We start from the raw sequence: 6,555 nt of genomic DNA, 5'->3' as shown, positions 1-6,555 counted from the left end.
CGATCTCAGCTCACTGCAACCTCCACCTCCCAGGTTCAAGCGATTCTGCTGCCTCAGCCTCCGGAGTAGCTGGGATTACAGGCATGCACTGCCACAACCGGCTAATTTTGTATTTTAAGTAAAGACTTGGGGTTTCTCCATGTTGGTCAGGCTGGTCTCGAACTCCTGACCTCAGGTGATCTGCCCTCCTCGGCCTCCTAAAGTGCTGGGATTATAGGGGTGAGCCACCGCTCCTGGCCAAGGCACTTCTTACATGGCAGAGGCCGGAGAAAATGAGAGAGAAGCAAAAACGGAACACCCTGGTAAACCCATCAGATCTTGTGAGACTTACTCACTATCATGAGAATAGCACTGGAAAAACCAGCCCCCATGATTCAATTATCTCCCCCGTCCCTCCCACAATACGTGGGAATTTGGGGAGATACAATTCAAGTTGAGATTTGGGTAGGGACACAGCCAAACCATATCATTCCTCCCCTGGCCCCTCCAAATCTCATGTCCTCACATTTCAAAACCAATCATGCTTTCCTAACAGTCCTCCAAAGCCTTAACTCATTTCAGCATTGACTCAAAAGTCCACAGTCCAAAGTCTCATCTGAGACAAGGCAAGTCCCTTCTGCCTATGAGCCTGTAAAATCAAAAGCAAGCTTGTTACTTCCTAGATACAATGGGGGTACAGGTATTAGATAAATATATCCATTCCAAATGGGAGAAATTTGCCAAAACGAAGGGGTTATAGAGGCCATGCAAGTCCGAAATCCAGCGGGGCAGTCAAATCTTAAATCTTAAATCTCCTTTGACTTCAGGTCTCATATCCAGGTCACAGTGATGCAAGAGGTAGGTTCCCATGGTCTTGGGCAGCTCCACCCCTGTGTCTTTGCAGGGTACAGCCTCTCTCTGAGCTGCTTTCCTGGGCTGGTGTTGAACGTCTGCAGCTTTTCCAGGTGCACGGTACAAGCTGTCAGTGGATCTACCATTCTGGGGTCTGGAGGACGGTGGCCCTCTTCTCACAGCTCCACTAGGCAATGCCCCAGTAGGGACTCTGCGTGGGGGCTCTGACTGTACATTTCCCTTTCACATTGTCCTAGCAGAGGTTCTCCATGAGGGCCCCACCCCTGCAGCAAGCTTTTGCCTGGGCATCCAAGTGTTTCCATACATCTTCTGAAATTTCGGAGGAGGTTCCCAAACCTCAATTCTTGACTTCTGTGCACCTGCAAGCTCAACACCACGTGGAAGGTGCCAAGGCTTGGGGCTTCCACCCTCTGAAGCCACAGCCCAAGCTGTATGTTAGCCTCTTTCAGCCACAGGTGGAGCAGCTGGGACACAGGGCACCAAGTTCCTAGGCTGCACACAGCACTAGGACCCTGGGCCCAGCCGACGAAACCACTTTTTCCTCCTGGGCTTCTGGGCCTGTAATGGATGGGAGGGGCTGCCGTGATGGTCTCTGACATGGCCTGGAGACATTTTCCCCATGGTCTTGGGGATTAACATTAGGCTCCTTGCTACTTACGCAAAGTTCTGCAGCCAGTTTGAATTTCTCCCCAGAAAATGGGATTGGGTTTTTCTTTTATATCACATAGCCAGGCTGCAAATTTTCCAAACTTTTATGCTCTGCTTCCCGTATAAAACTGAATGCCACTGGGCGTGTTGGCTCATGCCTGTAATCCCAGCGCTTTGGGAGGCTGAAGCGGGCAGATCACGAGGTCAGGAGATTGAGACCATCCTGGCTAACACGGTGAAACCCTATCTCTACTAAAAATACAAAAAAAAAAAAAAAAAAGATTGGCTGGCCATGGTGGTGGGCACCTGTAGTGCCAGCTACTTGGGAGGCTGAGGCAGGAGAACTCGGGAGGCGGAGCTTGCAGTGAGCCGATATCGCACCACTGTACTCCAGTCTAGGTGACAGATCAAGACTCTGTCTCAAAAACAACGACAACAACAACAACAAAACAACAAAAAACTGAATGCCCTTAACAGTACCCAAGGTTCTGTGGGTTTCTTGCCAAAGCAAAAAAAAAAAAATAAACAAACAAAAAAATGGTGGTAGAGGACAGAGGTGTGAGTTCTCCTGGCCGCATGTCTTTGGCAAAGGTTTCACATCCCATCTGGTGTACACCCACCACCCCAAGACAACTGAGACACCCACCCCTCAGCTGAACACCTAGTGGGGGTACAGCAACCTACCCCCAAGGGACCTAGCCTCCACTGAGTTTAAGTCCTCTCCCTGTCTTATACTAAGTGGGTATGGATGGCCAAAGGTGAGAGTCAGATGCATGAACACCCCTTGCTACTCTCTGTTATGTCCCAGACTGGAAAAGTGGGCATCTGGGGTTCACCCTCGCTTGTGCTGGTCACCAAAGCCCACTACCTGGCCCCCTTCTGCTTTTGCCCTCAAAACACCAAACTGAGGTTTCAGAGGACCCGTACCTCCATGTCCCATCAGGAACATATCTAATGAAGACCTAAGGTGCTACCTTTGGTCCCTGTTCATTGGTCTTTGTTTTTGGTGTCATTGGAAACTGGGATTTCTCTGTAGCTCTACAGCCATAGAATCATCTCAGAGCACTGGTGAACCCACAGCTTAGCTCTTTTCCATTAGCAGTGAGAAGTGGGAAAGATTGACACAGCCGGGGGAACGTGAGGGGAAGAGGCAGTGTTGGGGGAGACCATCTGTTGCTTTCCAGGAGAAGAAGACACATCCAGTCTCCAGTTTGAGACCCACAATGAAACAGTTCTTGTGGCTACCGAGGGTAGGGGAGGGCAGGGATCCAGTCCTCAAAGGGCTTCAGAGGGCCATGCTCCCATGGACCACTGGGCTTAGAGTGCTCTCTGTGATAGGTTGCATCTGTACATCAAGTGTCTGATGCACATTTTTCTGAGATCTTGGGATAAGATCAAGGGACACTCATTGGCTTTCTTCTCTGCCCCATACCCACCAAACCCACTACATCTCCACAAATGTGAAGCTCCATTGGTTGGTGAAAGCCTGGTCCATTTTCTGATCCATTCTTTCTGACTGGGCTTTAGCATATTTTTCTTAAAGGTAGGGGAGCCCAACTGTGCTGCTAGATCCCAGTGTAAAAGGTCCAAACTGCTCAGACCCACCAGGCAGTGGCCTTTCTAAGGAAGTGGTGAATTTGTGTGCCACTGTATGATGACAGATGCCACTCAAGTTTCACTTCTGTTTCCTGTCATAGACCAACAATCCCCAACTCTCCCAGCTCACCGAAGCTCTTTTCAAGCCTGCCATTTTGTACTTCCTTCTGGCTCTCGCAGCCTCCTAAGTGGCAGGTGTTTTTGACATCTGTGAACTAAGCGGTGAGCATTAGGTATCCTTGGTCTTCCTGCAAGAGCCAAGCCCAGCTGTAGCAAAATAAAAAGGTGCAAGGACTCAGTAAAGGTGAGGCTTGAGGGATTTGGGACAGGGGTGAGTGGGTAGGCACACCATGTCCTCACCCCATGGGGCAATCTGACCTTGCCAATGGAGGTTCTTTGCCTTAGAAAATTCTCAGGGTGGCTGCTGTCTCCCCAAGTAGACACAACATAGCAATGATGAGCATTTTCTGTCTGTATGAATCTATACATTTCTGACAAAGGAGAATGAGAGAGACACAGAGTGACAGGGAGAAGGGGCAGAGACAGACAAAGAGGAATATACAGAGACAGAGAGAGAAATTGTGAAAGAGAGAGAGAGAATGAGACAGAGACAGAGGTGAGGTAGAAATAGCTCAAGAAGGAAATGAGAGGGAGAGGTTGAGTTCACGGATGATATCATGGTTGTCCTTGGCCCTACAGCATTGTCCTGAATGCTTGATGGTCTTCTGGGAGCTTGGCCTTCCAGGGTTTGCCAGCCTGGTCAGGAGAGCTTGGTCACAGATGAATCCAGTTGTGTTGCCAGATTCCCCAGCAGTGCTTAGGTTCAAAAGCAGTCTGTGAATAAAAATGAAACAGCCCTGAGATGGTGAGCGTTCGGATGGGGATTGGCTGGGTCACAAAGCGGAAGTAAGGGGTGCTTTGTGCTGAAGCGTACTGGCGACAGCACAGGCATGGCAAGCTAAGTGATCTGGATAAGGCTTTGCTGGGTTTTGCGTGGGAGAGTGAGGTGACAGCAGGGCCTTTGACCAGGCAGAGGTGTAGCCAGAGAGCATTGGTGTGTGCACAAAAGACTCAGACACTTCCCTTGAACCGGAATTGACCCAGCAACCTAAGGATGTCCACAGATGTGTATAGTCCTCCACTCTACCAGCTGATCTCTCAAAGGGGACACAAAGTTAAAGCTGGGTCACTGGACTTTCTGCAGATGGAGGACACCAAGTCACTGGAATGCCAGAGGTCCAATATGTGTTGGGTTGGTTGGAACCTGCCTTGGAAGATAACCCTGCACTCTTGTTGCCCAGCCTGGAGTGCAATGGTACTATCTTGGCTCATTGCAACCTCCACCTCCCGGGTTCAAGCAATTCGCCTGCCTCACCCTCCCGAGTAGCTGGGATTACAGGCATGTGCCGCCACACCCAACTAATTTTGTATTTTTAGTAGAGACTTGGGGTTTCTCCATGTTGGTGAGGCTGGTCTCGAACTCCTGACCTCAGGTTATCCGCCCGCCTCGGCCTCCCAAAGTGCTGGGATTACAGGTGTGAGCTACCACGCCTGGCCCTGAATAAAACAGTTTTACTTCTTCATTTAAACATGGATGGCTTCCATTTTAATTTTTTTTGCATTACCGTTCAAGAATCTCCATACATTGCTGATGATAGTGATGAAAGCAGATGTCCTTGCTTGTCCTAATCTTACAGGGAAATCATTCAGTCTTTCATCATTAAGTATGTTGTTAGCTGAAAGTTTTTCATAGGTGCCCTTTATCAGATTGAGAAAAGGCCCTTCTATTTCTAATTTGCTGAGAGTTTATATGAGAAGCGAATGTGTAGCGGGCATTGGTGGCTCATGTCTATAATCTCAGCGCTTTGGAAAGCCAAGATGAGAGGATCACTTGAGCCCAGGAGTGCAAGACCAACCTGGGCAACAAAGTGAGAACCTGTCTGTATGAAAAATTTTAAAAAATTATCAGGGTACAAGGCACGGTGGCTCATGCTTGTAATCCCAGCACTTTGGGAGGCCGAGGCGGGTGGATCACCTGAGGTCAGGAGTTCCAGACCAGCTTGGCCAACATGGTGAAACCCCGTCTCTACTAAAAATACGAAAAAATTAGCTGGGTGTGGTGGTGGGTGCCTGTAATCCCAGCTACTTGGGAGGCTGAGGCAGGAGAATCACTTGAATTTGGGAGGTGGAGGTTGCAGTGAGATTGCGCCACTGCACTCCAGCCTGGGCAACAAAAAGCAAAACTCCACTCCCCCCCCCGCCAAAAAAAAAAACAAAGAAAGAAAGAAAGAAAAAATTATTATCAGGGCATGATGGCACACACTGGTAGTTCCAGCTACTCAGGAGGCTGAGGCTGGACAATCACTTGAGCCTAAGAAGTTGAGGCTGTAGTGACCTATGGTTGTACTACTGCCCTCCAGCTTGGGGGACAGAGGGAAACCCCTGTTTCTAAAAATATAAGTAAGTAATAAATAAACGAATGTGAAATTTTGACAAATGTTTTGTCTACACCTTTTGATATAATCATGTTTTTTCTTTTTAATATAACATAGTTTGTACATTGATTAATTTTGAATATCAAACCAAATTTGCTTTTCTGGGATAAATCCCCCTTGATTCTGATGTATCATTATTTTATATACTGTTGGATTCAACTCGCTAAAGTTATGTTAAACTTTTTGGCTTCTATGTTCTTAAGAGACTCTGATCTGTAGTTTTCTTTCTTTTGAAGTATCTTTGCTTTTAATATCAGAATACACTGTCCTCATGTAAAGAGTTGAGAATTATTTATCTCTTCTCCAATTTTTCTGCAAAAGGTTGTGTAGAATTGCCATTATTCCTGAAACATTTATTGAAATTCGCCAGTGAAGTTATCTGAGCTTGGTAAATGCATCCCATAGCATAAAAACTGAAGCAACTGAGCCCCAGGGAGGCTAGAATTCACATCTTTGTTATAGCCTGGTGCATTAACCCTTGAGTTGTTGACCTTACTGTTTTATTCTTCTAGGAGACATCTTCATTTTGTTGATCCACAACCAAGAAAACTGACAGAAGGAAAAAGGAACAGATATTTGTCTCTAGGCTCAAGCAGTTGCAACCCTCCTCCCAAAGTCATCATACAAGAAGACAAGGCCCCAGACCAGACTAGGAATACAATCTGCATAAATGTCTCCTGGACAAAGCCCTTGCCCCCAACCCCCTCCTGATTTTTCCTGCATGGCACTTGTCAGAAAAAAGAAAATCTGAAAGAACAATGTTTAAAAGTGGCCCAAGATGGCTGCAGGTTGGGCACATAGGTAATAGAAACTAGACCTATGAGCTAAAGCTGAACTCTAGCCTGAAAGGCTAAAGTTTGTTGTTTTTTGTCTTTTCTTTCTTTCTTTCTTTCTTTCTTTCTTTCTTTCTTTCTTTCTTTCTTTCTTTCTTTCTTTCTTTCTTTCTTTCTTTCTTTCTTTCTTT

Source organism: Colobus angolensis, unplaced genomic scaffold (genome assembly GCF_000951035.1).
Source record: "Colobus angolensis palliatus isolate OR3802 unplaced genomic scaffold, Cang.pa_1.0 Scaffold451, whole genome shotgun sequence".
Lineage (NCBI taxonomy): Eukaryota > Metazoa > Chordata > Mammalia > Primates > Cercopithecidae > Colobus > Colobus angolensis.
The sequence above is the reverse complement of the archived record's forward strand: the minus strand, read 5'-3'. Positions refer to the sequence as shown.